This window comes from Elaeis guineensis, chromosome 4 (assembly GCF_000442705.2).
Source record: "Elaeis guineensis isolate ETL-2024a chromosome 4, EG11, whole genome shotgun sequence".
NCBI classification, from domain to species: Eukaryota; Viridiplantae; Streptophyta; class Magnoliopsida; order Arecales; family Arecaceae; genus Elaeis; species Elaeis guineensis.
Genome location: NC_025996.2, coordinates 105,267,571 through 105,280,926, shown reverse-complemented (window position 1 = coordinate 105,280,926; position 13,356 = coordinate 105,267,571). Strand labels below are relative to the sequence as shown.

At 37.0% G+C, this 13,356-nt stretch overlaps 1 non-coding gene across 1 annotated transcript; it reads left to right on the top strand.

Annotated features, from left to right (window-relative positions):
- The first annotated feature begins 389 nt into the window (after positions 1 to 389).
- Positions 390 to 496, top strand: LOC140857679 (small nucleolar RNA R71). Its single transcript, XR_012141171.1, has one exon. It is a non-coding gene; the product is annotated as a small nucleolar RNA R71 (small nucleolar RNA).
- The last annotated feature ends 12,860 nt before the right edge of the window (positions 497 to 13,356 follow it).

The window sequence follows — 13,356 nt, the reverse complement described above, 5'->3', positions numbered from 1 at the left end:
CAGAAAATTGAGGTGCGACTGGGCATTCACTAACAAAATGGTTCAGACTTGCACATAATGCACAAACTTCTTGGATTGGGTTAGATGGAATCGGGGATTGTCCAGTATTTAGAAGACGATCTAATTTTTAGGACAGTTCATCTATCTTTTGATGGATATCTATGGCATTTCCTACTTCATATATTCCACCTCTCTTTGGGTTTAACATGGGTTTATCTCTAATAGAGGTAGACATATGATGTAATAATTTTTCACTTAAAATTTCAAACAGTTGCCATGCCTCATCTTCACTTTTCAGCATGAATGTCCCACCGCATGATGCATCGACTATTTGTCGATGTCTTTCAGATAGCCCATCATAAAAATATTGAATTAACTGCCACTTGGGTACAACATGGTGGGGATATTTTCTAATAAGGTCCTTTAATCTCTCCCATGTTTCATGAAATATTTCTCCATCTAATTGAAAAAAACTAGTTATGGCTTTCTTTATTTTATTAGTTTTTTCTATGGGAAAATATTTCTTGAGAAACTCTCCTTGCAGCTGGTCCCAGGTTGATATAGTCATGGAATCCAAAGTATGTAGCCAGTATTTGGCTTTGTCCTTAAGTGAGAAAGGGAATAATTTAAACCTAAGAGCATCATCGGAGAAGTTGTGAATTTTGACAGTTGAGCATATCTCAAGAAATTCTTCAAGATATTTATAAGGGTCCTCATTACTAAGTCCATAAAATGAAGGTAACATTTGGATTATACTGGACTTAATTTCATATTGAGTGGCCTCCACAGGGGGCACTTGAATACAAGGAGAGTAGGTATATGTGGAAGGAGTAAAGTACTCTTTCAATTGCCTTGGTGGATCATTCTCCTGATTTCGGTCTATATTTTTAAGTCTGTTGGCTCTAAAGGTTTTTTCTATTTCTGGATCAAAAGGTTGGATTTCTGGTCGTAACGATTTACGGCCAAGCATACACCTTACAATTATACTTCAGAGCAAACACAGAAAATTTTAGTTTTTATATATATTTTTATAATAAAATGAGAAAAGAATGAAGAAAATCTAAAGAGAAGAACCTAAGAATCTTAAATCTATGAAAAGGGAGAAATTAGTTAATGTTTAGATGTTAATTGCAATCAACTTAAACAAGTATAGACTCTCTATCCTAAGGTTAATTTAGATCTAGATAGCTCCTAACTTCCAAGACCGCCTTTGAGTACTCCAAGCTCAAGACTGACTAACTGACTCAGTCAGATAAGCGTAAGATGTGGGAGGTTCCCTGCTCATTGCTTTTCTTAGACACCAACTGAGTTGGCCAGGTCAGTCAACGGAACCAATTGAAAACCACTTTCTTTAACCACTTGCCTTAAACACCGAGCAATTAACCAATCCGCACTTGGTTCAACTCTAGAGCTTTCTTATCCTATTGAGCTCGAAATTCCTAGGGCTGACGTCTAGTTGATTTTAGATTAAGGTCTAGGTTATGCAAATGCAAGGGAGTGATTTGTGGGCCAAGGAAGGGTGATCAAATCTCTACCTTATCTTAGTTAATGGGTTGCGCCCTTAAAGTTAATTATGGAGATGAGATGCAAAGAAACAAGATGTCCAATCAAGTTAGAAATTTTTATATTTGGGGTTACGCTATTTTAGTTAAGTATTATGAAATGTAAGTGGTTTTTTTTTTTTTTAATTCAACGTGCCAAGGTCCCCAGCAACGGTGCCAAAATTTGATGCGTAATCGTTGATAGCACCAAAAATAACTCTACTCACTACGTAGGTAGGATGAGTCGAGATCGTATCCTCAGGGACCTTGGGCTAAATTGAGATTGCAAAATAAAAGAAAGAAGCATTGTTTTTGATTTAGAAAATAAATTATCTTAAAATTGATGTAATTAGAAAATAAAAAGCTCGAAAATTTTGAATTAATTTGCACTAGTAGAGTTATATCTCTTTTTTAATTAAATAGATGTGATTAATCTTAGAAAAAATATCTGTCTTTCCTCGACACGCTCCATACCCGTAGATCATGGTGCGTCTCCAAAAAGTACTAGGTAAACAACTCTTCTTTCCTCGGCACGCCCCGTATCCGTAGATCACGGTGTGTCTTTAAAAAGTAAAAGTTGTTCCTAATATTAATCTAACAAGAAAGCATAAATAAAAGCATATGAAGGAGAGCAAATAAAGAACTCATGATGATTTAAATAAAAAGCATAATCTTTATTGCATATAAAGAAATACAAGAAAGTTTAGAACAATGAACCATCTCTGTGTCGTTACAAAATTTCTTCTCTACTTTCAAGACGCAGGCCTAGCTGCTCATGAAGTAGTCCCTTTCTATTCCTCTATGCAAGGCTCTAGAAGAATTTCTGGGCTCCCCCTTCAATGAGAGTACAAAAGCCTTTTTATAGGTGTTAGGAGGAAGGAGTTTTACATGATTTTTCGATGTGGGACTAAAAAAATGTTAAAGAATAAAAGATGGATGGGTGAGATGCAAAGATCACAAATAAATAAAGAAAATACAAATCTTTCCTCTCAAAGTATTTCTAAATATTAATTTTTTTCCTTTAATAAGCATCTGTTCGTCCGCCAGCAAAAACTCCCCGTGAACCCGCCTGCCGCACCCCACGTCTGCATCCGCCCCTGCACGCCCGCATCGCGTCCGCCCCGCACCCGCGCTCACCCACGCACCCACGCGCTCACGCGCGCGCCCAGGAACAGTGTGAACACTGCCTTGTTTATTCCAATTCCAAAAAGAAACTTTTGTTTCTTCATAATGACATCTATATCCTTTTTGGATTCCTTGCATAGTATCTTCATTTTCTATAATACCATATGCGTCTTTCTTTTATTTTAATTTTGTTTTAAGTCTAATTTTGTTCAAACTTGAGTCTTTTTGATCTATGAATTGGACTCTTTGTATCGGCGAGTACCTTTCCTGTAAAACATAAAAAGAAGCATCAAATTCTTAATAAATAAAATAAATTAAATATAATTTTCTACTTTAAATGACTTAAATTAAGTGTTTATCAAAGCTCCTCATGGAATGGACCATATCTAATAGGGTCCGATTTCTCCGTTCTGAAATTCTGTTGAGTTATGGTGTTCCAGATGGAGTCCATTGAGAGACTATGTCATTGTCTTTAAGTTAGTCTAGGAACTCCTGACTAAGGTATTCATCTCCTCGATCTGATCGAAGAACCTTAATGGGCTTTCCTGTTTATTTTTCTACCTCATGTTTGAATTTTTTGAACTTTTCAAAGGCTTCAGACTTGTGTTTCATTAGAAACACATATCCGTACCTAGACATATCATCGGTAAAGATAATGAAGTAGACATAGTTGCCTCTAGTCGGCACATCAAATGGGCTGCATACATCTGTATGCACTAGGGCAAGTAGGTTGTGGCCCTTTCCCCATGTCCTGTAAAAGAAAACTTGATCATTTTGCCTTGAAAGCATGATTCACAAACTGGATATGACTCGAAAGTCAACGGACTCAATAGCCCGAATTTCTCCAATTTGTTAACCCTGTCTTCCGCTATATGACCTAGCCTTGGTGCCACAGATACCTATCATTTAGACTATCTCTAGGTCTTTTAATTCCTATGGCATTCACATTTTGCTTGATATTAAATACAGATACATCAATATGTAGCTGATAGAGACCATTAATAAGAAAACCATTTGCAACTTTATTATTTTTATAAAATATGTTACAATGATCCTTATGAAAGCTAATCACATAGCCTTCTTGTGCTAAACATGAAATAGAAATCAAATTTCTGCTTGCTGTAGGTACATAATAACAGTCTCTAAGAACTAAATCTAATCCTAACGGTAATCAAAGAGGGTAGGTTCTCACGGCCACAGCAGCAACTCTTACTCCATTCCCGATGCGTAGGATCATATCCCCATCCCTCAACCTCATGCTCTCCTCAAGACCCTACATAAAAATGCACAAATGAGCACTAGAACCAGAGTCAAGTACCCAACTGGATGTTGAGAAAATCGTAAGATTAGATTCTATAACGAGCATACCTCCAGAAGGACCATCCTTCTTGTTCTTCAGGGTGGCCAGGTACTGAAGACAGTTTCGCTTCCAATGGCCATCTGAATTGCAGTGGAAATATTTTTTCTTTTCAGCAGCCTTCTTCTTCGGTTCTGTCTTCTTCTTCTTCCCATCCACCTTCTGCTTCTTCACATACTTCTTCTTCTTTCCAAAAGACTTTCTCTTGAAAGAAGTCCGCTCCACAATAAGAACTAAGCTTTTGAACCCTTCAAAGAAAGCTCAGCCGTAACCAACATGTTCATTAACTCAGCCAAGGTACACTGCATCTTATGCATATGGAAGTTCATGATGAACTGACCATATGCATCGGACAAGGATTGAAGGATCACATCAATCTGAAAATCCTTGTCTAAGATGATATTGAGCTTCTCAAGCTCTTCAAGGTCCTTGATCATTGTCAAACAATGATCTTGGACTAACTGCCCATCATGCATTTTAGCCTTAAAAAGTCTTTGGCAGACTTGATACTTGGCTACGTGACTTTGTTCACCAAACAACTCTTGTAGGTGAGCCAACATTTGGCGGGTAGTCATAATATTCTCATGCTGGCGCTGCAAGTCATCAGACATTGCACCCAACATGTAGTACCTGGCTTTGTTATCTTCATCCGTCCACTTTTTCAGAGACGCTCTCTGTTCAGCAGTCGGACGTGCTGGTATGGCAGGTGGGTCCTGGTCCAAGACATGAGTCAATTTCTCAGAACCCAAAATAATTCTGTAGTTCCTCAACCAGTCCTTGAAATTAGGTCCAGTCAATCTGTGGGGGTCTAGTATTTTGGTTAGGGGGTTGGATGCATACATGTTTCCTGTAGAGAGTCAAAAGATTCTAGTTAGATTTTATAATCAGACTTAACCAATTTGTTTAGGGGTTTCATTTTTAAACAAATTAGTCTCTCACTATTTTCTCAGATCCCTACACTCCCAGGTAGAGATGTGAAATCTCCGTGATTAGTGATTTCTAGTGGGTCGTGCGGTCTCACCGACTGGCTCACCACCTCACCTAACAGTTATTAGTGATGGGTCAACCGATGAGTGGACAACTCTTATCCAATGATTCTCTAATCATGGTGCATCCAAAACTTGATCTCTTATTCATAAAGCTCACCGTGCCTGGAATATTGCTCCAATCATTAGTTAAGTAGACCCATCATTTGCACGAAATAGATTTCTGGTTGGGTCCCTCACCGTATCCAGAATATTGAGCACCACGCATCCTCTAATCCGTAGCATCCAATGCATAATGGACATGGTTGCATCTTCCCGGTGCAACTGAGCCACTGTAACCAGTCGAGAACAATCAACCCCAGGAAGGACCTGCACATTCACCATGGTGGAAGACCTTAGAATTAATATTTTTTTATAGAGATTAGATTTAGGTCTCATTAAACTTGACTTGACATAGTCATAACAATTATGACTAGCCTAGTGGCATGGGTTAGCTAGAATTGTTAGCCATCTCAAATCAGAACTGGGTCGACACATATGGCCAAGTGAGACCAGTGGAAGGGATGTGCTATTAACTTGATAAGAATGCATTCGAGTCGAGTAGCTCCCAATTAAAAATCAATCGATCGCATCTGCCCAACTTACCTTAGATACCAAATTGTCGAGCCAGAACCAATTGGGATAGCCTACAATCTAGGCTCTAATCACTGAGCCAAATTAGGTCTTAACTTGATTGAGTCACATCTGATGTGATTCGACCTTGACCTAGACTTAATCCTATTAGGCTGGTCAATTATTAGCTTTCATGATCCCACATAACTAACTTTTGATTCAGTTTGATCAACCGCTAGACCTAATTGAGCTACCCAAGTCTGAACCCAATTTTATGAAAATGACTTAGATCTGAAATTGTCAATTTTAGACCTAATTAGATTTCATAAGCTTAATTCATTAATTAGGTCTTGGGTTCATAAATAAAATATGTAAAATAAATCCTAGGATTTCAGGATCTAGGATTTTGTAGAAAAGTAAGTTTAATTTCTGATTAAGGATAAACGTGCAGCACCCCTACATGCCATAAGAACACCCCATTGAATGGGAGGAGAGGGTCTTAAACCCTATTTTGTTCTTATGACTAGACAGCCATGAGGAACATCTTAATCAGAAATATCAATTTAACTACAAAACTAGTTAGATCTAAGTTACATATCATATATATAATTTTAGATCTAATTTATACATGCTTTGCATACATCTCATGTATTAAAATTTGATCTAATTAGCATGCTTTCAGATCTGATACATCACATGCAATATCTAAAAAATAAGATTTAAATTGAACTATTCAATATAAAATCTATTCTAGACAGTTACTAGAATAATTCTACAACTAGTCTAGGCATGCAACAGATCAATCTAATGACTTAATTTAAATTTTATTTTCTATTTTTTGATCTGAATATAATATTTATAATATTAAAAAATCAGAAAATAAATTAGATCTAATTTATATTTTAATCATATTAAAACATAAAACTATAAGACTATTCATAGATTAAACTACTCCTAGTCTAGTCATGCATCTCATACATGTTAGATCTACTTAGATTTAATTTTAATTTTTTTTTATTTTAGATCCTATCACATCTGATGTGACATATAAAATCTATCAATATGAAATAAATAAAAATAAAAGTCAGATCTAAATTAGATCTGAAATAGAGCCATTAACCTGACTCTGATACCAGTTGAAGGAAAAACTGACTTTTTCCTTGTAGGATCTTCTAGATCTATAAGATCTAGGGTAGAATATTTCAAAAAAAATATTCTACAATTTTTTTAGATCTAAGATCTATTAGATCTAATTTCTATTATCTAATATTAAATCTAAAATTAAATCTAAAATATGAGGAATAGAGAAATATCTCTAGGGTAACTAGATTACCATATAGATGATCGCAGCAATGCCCGAGGTTCTAAAATAGCCATGCAGTCGTCTGACCTCTATAGATATCCACTTAAGTAGAATCTAGATCATCTTCTCCTTATGAATCTTTGCTCCAAAAATTAGATCTAGATCTGATCTAGAAGATCTTCAAAAGATCTTCTGAAGCTGGAGCAGCAACTTCTTGACAAATCTCTGCAGCCTTCTGATCAAGGAGCCACCACGCCTTGGACAAGCACCAGATAGATGCCCAACCTCTTGGGTGTGAAGAGGGGAGAGAGAGGAGAAAAGGAGACATGGAGAAGTAGAGGGGTTTCTAGCTTTTGCTGGGTATTGAGAAGATTTTCTAAACCCTAAGCGTAGATAGGGTTTAAATAGACCCTGCTGCACCATGCCGTGCCACATCATTCAACCAATCAAAGAATTCTAATTAATTTTGAAAAAAATTTGATTGGTGGAGTGATGTCATCTAATCATATTAAATAAGAATCCCCACAATCCCTCCTACTGTTGGTGCCAACACTGGATAAACACAATGAGATTGGCGCCCAACAGTTTGAGTTGATCAAGGAATCAGAGTCCTCATCTCATGAGACTCTATCCTTATCCACTTGGGGTGCACGCCCAATCTGAATGTGGTGTCCACTTTGAGGCCCAATTTATTAGGTGGACAGTCCACCAAAACTCTCCAATGACCTCTTGCCAAGTAGCCTTCAGTTCAAGGTCCATGGGTCAACGTTTAACCAATGTCCTAAAACAGAAATGGCAAGTGACAAGAATTAGCAGGTGCTTGTCTTAAATTCATCTTATGAATTAAGAAAAAACTTTTTTGAGTGGACTGGCTCTAGTTAGATTGAGAGAAACCTTCTCAAGGTTCTCTGGGTGAGTCAAATCATATTGGCTCAGTCAAGATGAAAAAGACTACACGAGGAGAAAGTTAGGCTCAATCATGTGCTAGCACGATTTCTTTGAGCCTAATTGGATCTAATCCAAATCAATCAAACTGGGCTAGCTCAATTGATGACATCCAGACCCTAACTCTTATTTGTGTAATCTAGTTAGATTCATTTTCATATGGTAATGAGACATGTCATGATCTCATCATCGACATCATCGAAACTCCTTTCGATGGACCAGAACTCTTCTAATTCAGACAATTAGAATGATCGATCATCAAGATCATTTTAATTGCTCTCAAAATCCATCAGTGACATCTAGTAGTATATGGTGGCAACCCATCAGAAATGAAGATGAATCTCTCGGTGCAGCTACCTGTGTGATTGAGTTCTTCTATCATGAGTCTCGACTGAATTAGGGTTAAAATGAACTCGTTAAACCCAACATCAGTCATATGAATCAAACGATCGATCCGAGTCCAATGTGAGACCTCAATGAAAAACTCTTTTCCATTATTTCACTCTACCATGGCCATGGGCTTAAGGACTCAATCTTTTGATCATCATAGGACTACTCCTCTAATCTATCAAGGTTGATAGATCCCATCTTGGTATGATTTGGTTCCTAGAATGAGTATGCTACAGCCAACATACACCTCAAAGTTCGAATGGTTAGGAGATCGAGTTATGAAGTAGTCAAACTATAACATACTCAAGGTGAACTGTCGATGTACCTCAGATCAAAGAACTAGACACACAGCTGCAGCATCGAGCCGGTCATCAACGAGAAGGTAGACTTTCTTATGACTGCTCGAAGTGGTCACGCTCAGTACTCTCATTCTTAATGAATACCTGTACTCTCGCTCTGGTGTCTCTACATCGTAGACTCAAGATACATCTACCCTAAGAAAGCGATCGTACACCAACCTTTCAGATTAATCACCATCCTCATGATGATCCTATGGTCAAGAGCTGTTTATGAGTTAGTTATGTAAATTCATGCCTTAAATTTTTAACTCTTGAAAATATGAATTAACATTTCTACTAACTCAAAGGATATATCACAGACATAATGTACACAATGTGATAGTAGAATAATCTTTTTATTCATTTATAGTCAAAATTATAAATTTGCCCTTAGATTTGTACAGGAGTGTCAGCCAATCTGGCATCTAGGGCACACATCTAACAAATGGGTTAGGTTGAGTCAAGTCCATTTAACTAGGTTAGACCTAGGGTTAGAAATCATTGATAATAGATCATGTTAGTAATTGATCAAATATAATTAAAAGTTAATTCTGATTGGATCAATTTTTTCTCTTGATCAATTTTAATAGATGTATTTGGTCAAGTCCATATCTTTGATTAGACCAATATGGACTTTGATCGTAGCTCTGTGGTCGAATCCAAGTCTATAAATTGATCAAATTAAAAATGACTAACTAGTTGGTATCTAAGGTAAGTATGACAGCTTTGATCGATGGTCATTAAGTAGGAGATACTCACATAGATTGAGTCTATGTTGAGTTAATAGTATATTCCTCCCATCGATCTCATTTACCTGGCCAACATGGCAAATCATATTTTGATTAGATCACTTAATGATTAGAGTTGACCCATGCTAACTAGGAAATCAGTGTGACTGATTTAGGTGCCCTTAGTTCAACTTGTCTTAAGTCCTCTTCATGACTTGATGAAGTCGGTGGAAGGATTTATGACTGGTTGGTTAGACCAGCTTTTACTTAATCTTCTTTAATCTGACTTGACGAAGTCAGTGGGAGGATTAAGATTAATTGGTCAAGTCTTTTCTTATCTCTCAATTCAACTAATTATATCCTCTAAAATTGTTAGGTCCCTAAAAATGAAATAGTTATGGTGATAACTAGATCATAGCCTCCCATTAAATTGGGTGATAATGAGTCCAACGATTAGATGATCATTGGAGGCGCCACACGCTTGGTGCTCATCTGGCTGTTGGAATTATCATTCATAATATGTTGTTTTAGTTATGTCTTTCTGATGATGGTCAGGTTGGTCGAGCCACACTCAGACCTGATCACTCGTTTGTTAGATACACTAAATTCTGGTATGCTAATGGTTGGATACAACCAAAACTTTCAGTGGAGGTGCCACATACCTGCTGAAGAGGTGTCTAGGGCAAAATTGAATACTAAAAATTATTTGATGAAACAACTGGTTAAAAACCTACCCATGGGTACACAAAGGTTGGTCGAGCCACACTCGGGCCCATGTGCAGTCTATGTAGATTCTAGTACCCACTAAAGAATTAGTGTAATTTTTCGAATTGAAGGTAGAGGCTATCAATTCGAATAAAATAGTGAAAGAACCTTTAGACTAAAATTCATATCTTTAGGCTTAATCAATTCATATACTAATTAGGTTCTGATTTTTCTTTTACAGTTATGGCCAACATCTTGTCACTCTGATCACTATTAGATAGTGATAAATTGATGGGATCAAATTTTGATAGCTGGTATCGAAAGCTCAAAACTATCTTGGAGCACGAACGGATCTTGTATGTGTTAACTGATCTGGCACCCGAGGAGCCAGCTCTAATTGCACGTAGCTCGATCAGAGATACTTAGCAGAAGTGGCTCAATGATCGGACTATGGTTCGTTGTATTATGCTGATGGTGATGAATGATGAGTTTAGCCATCATTTCGAGAATGCTCAGCCACAGGACTTATCGCAAATGTTGAACAAGTCTTTTGGCATACCTGATGATGTTGAGAGACACAAGACTAGTTGTGCCATCTTCAACGCTCGAATGGGGGAAGGAGCATCAGTCACTGATCATGTATTGTACATGATCAAGATGATTGAGCACCTAAGCAAGCTTGACTTTCTCCTACATGAGCAGTTGAGGAAAGATGCTATTCTGAACTCTCTACCTAAGTCTTACCTCCTTTTTCTTACTAATTTTCAAATGACAAAGCCTGCAGTTAACTACCATGGTTTGCTGGGGTTGCTGCAAAACTTTGAGAAGGATTACCAGCTCCAAAATGAGTCGATGAATGTTGCGGGAGGGTCTTCTTCTGGATGTTTGATCTTTTAAGAAAGAAAAGAAGAACAAGAAGAACAATAAAAGGGTGCAAAGTGGTGGGGCACCCAAGCCTAGTCATACTAAGAAACCCAAGTCCAACCAGAGTTAGGTGGAATGCTTCTACTACAAGAAGTAGAGGCACTGAAAAGGAAGTTGTCCACAATACATTGCCTCTTTGGATCCGAACAGGCTGAGAAACAAGCAAGTTATTGCTGGACAAGGTAATTATATGATAACACCTTGTAATTTTTTTATTTGTGATTCTACTACCTGGGTATTGATATCGAAAGTCCTTTTAATATTTGTAATTTATTACAGGGTCTGCAGATCAGTAGTAGATTTGAAGAAGGTGAAAGGTTCCTTAATATTGGAGAGAGAAGATCAGTTTCAGTTCTAGCATTAGGGACTATTAAGCTTGCATTCAAGTCTAATGTAATTGTTCGAAGTGAATGTCACTTTTGTCCTTTCTTTTTATTGAATATTATTTCTGTAGGCCTTTTGGCGATGTACGGTTATGAAATTTTAATAAAAAGAAATAATTTTAATATCATTATAAATGGTGTTAAGGTAATGAATGGACAGCTGAGCAATGGTATTTACATATTGTCACAATCTGTTAGTGTAATGTACACGTCCAACAAATTTTCTAGAATTAATGATGTCTCTGATATCTACCTTTGGTATTGTAGGTTAGGTCATGTTAACAAGAATAGAATAAATAGGTTGACATAAGAGAATTTTTGAAGTCAGTGATTGTGAATCACTCCCAACCTGTGAGTCCTATCTTCTTGAAAAAATGACCAAATCATCTTTTACTAAAAAAGGTGAGTGAGCTAGTAAAGTTATAGGTCTAATACATATTGATGTATGTAGAGCGATGAACACTAGTGCCAGAGGTAGATATTATTATTTCATTATATTTACAGATGACCTATAGAGGTATGGGCACATCTACTTAATGACACATAAGTCAGAATCATTTAAAATATTCAAATAATTTCATAAAAAAGTAAAAAAATAAATTAAAAAGAGTATTAAAACTCTTCGGTCTGATCGAGAAGGAGAATATCTCTCAGTAAGTTTTTGACATACTTAGAAAAGAATGGGATTCTCTCACAATAGACCCCTCCTGAAACACCACAGCATAATGGTGTATCGAAAAAGAGCAATCGAACCCTATTCGACATGGTTTGATCCATGATGGGCAAGTCTCTCGATTTTTTTTTGGAGATACGTACTCGAGTCGGTTTGTTATATTTTAAATAAATTTTTGAGTAAGTCTGTAAGTAAAATACCACATGAGATGTGACAGGACATAACCAGCACTCTCTCACCTTAAGATTTGGAGATATCCGGCTTATGTCAAATGTTTGAAAACTGACAAGCTTGAACCTAGGTCTGACAAGTATCTATTTGTAGGATACCCAAAAGAGACCAAGAGACATTACTTCTACCTTGCTGATGAATAGAAGGTGTTCGTCAGTAATAGGGCAATCTTTTTAGAAAAAGAGTTCCTTGGTGAAGGAACTAATGTCTCAAAGATTGAACTTGATGAAGTTCAATCGGTAAAAAAACTGACACAATCTAGTAAACCCATAGAATCAGGCTTGATTAGATCAAATTTGGAACCTATTGTAGAAACATCTTTAAGGAGATCTGGTAGAGTACCCTATCAAGTGGATAGATACTACGATTTCTTAGTCTGAGACAGAGATCTAGTTGAACTCGATAAGAATAATGACGATCCGATCACCTATATGGATGCGATGCAGAGGTCTGACTCCGATAAGTGGCCGAAAGCTATGAAATCCAAAATAGAGTCCAAGAAAATCAATAATGTATGGACATTTGTTGACCTATCTGAAGGGGTAAAATCCATAGGGTGTAAGTGGATCTTCAAAAAGAAGAGGGGCGCAGACGGGAATGTAGAGACCTATAAAGTCCTTCTGGTTGCCAAGGGTTACTGTCAACATTATGGTATTGACTATGATGAGATATTTTCTCCTGTGGCAATGCTCAAATCTATTCAGATTATGCTTGCGATAGCAGCACATCAGAACTATGAAATCTAGCAAATGGATATGAAAACAACCTTCCTAAATGGAGAGCTAGAAGAAGAGGTGTATATGATACAACCTGAAGGTTTCATGTCCACAAATGAGTCTAAGATGTGCAAGCTTCAAAGGTCCATCTATGGACTTAAGCAGGCATCTCGAAGTTAGAACATGTATTTTGATAAAGTGATCAGAACGTATGGCTTCAATAAGAATGGAGAGAAACCCTACATATACAAATAGGTTAATAACTCTGTGGTAGTATTTCTTATTTTGTATGTCAATGACATTCTCTTAATCGGGAATGACATCCCTGCATTACAGAAAATAAAAGTTTGGTTGTCATCACAGTTCTCCATGAAAGACTTGGGAGAAGCATCCTTCATC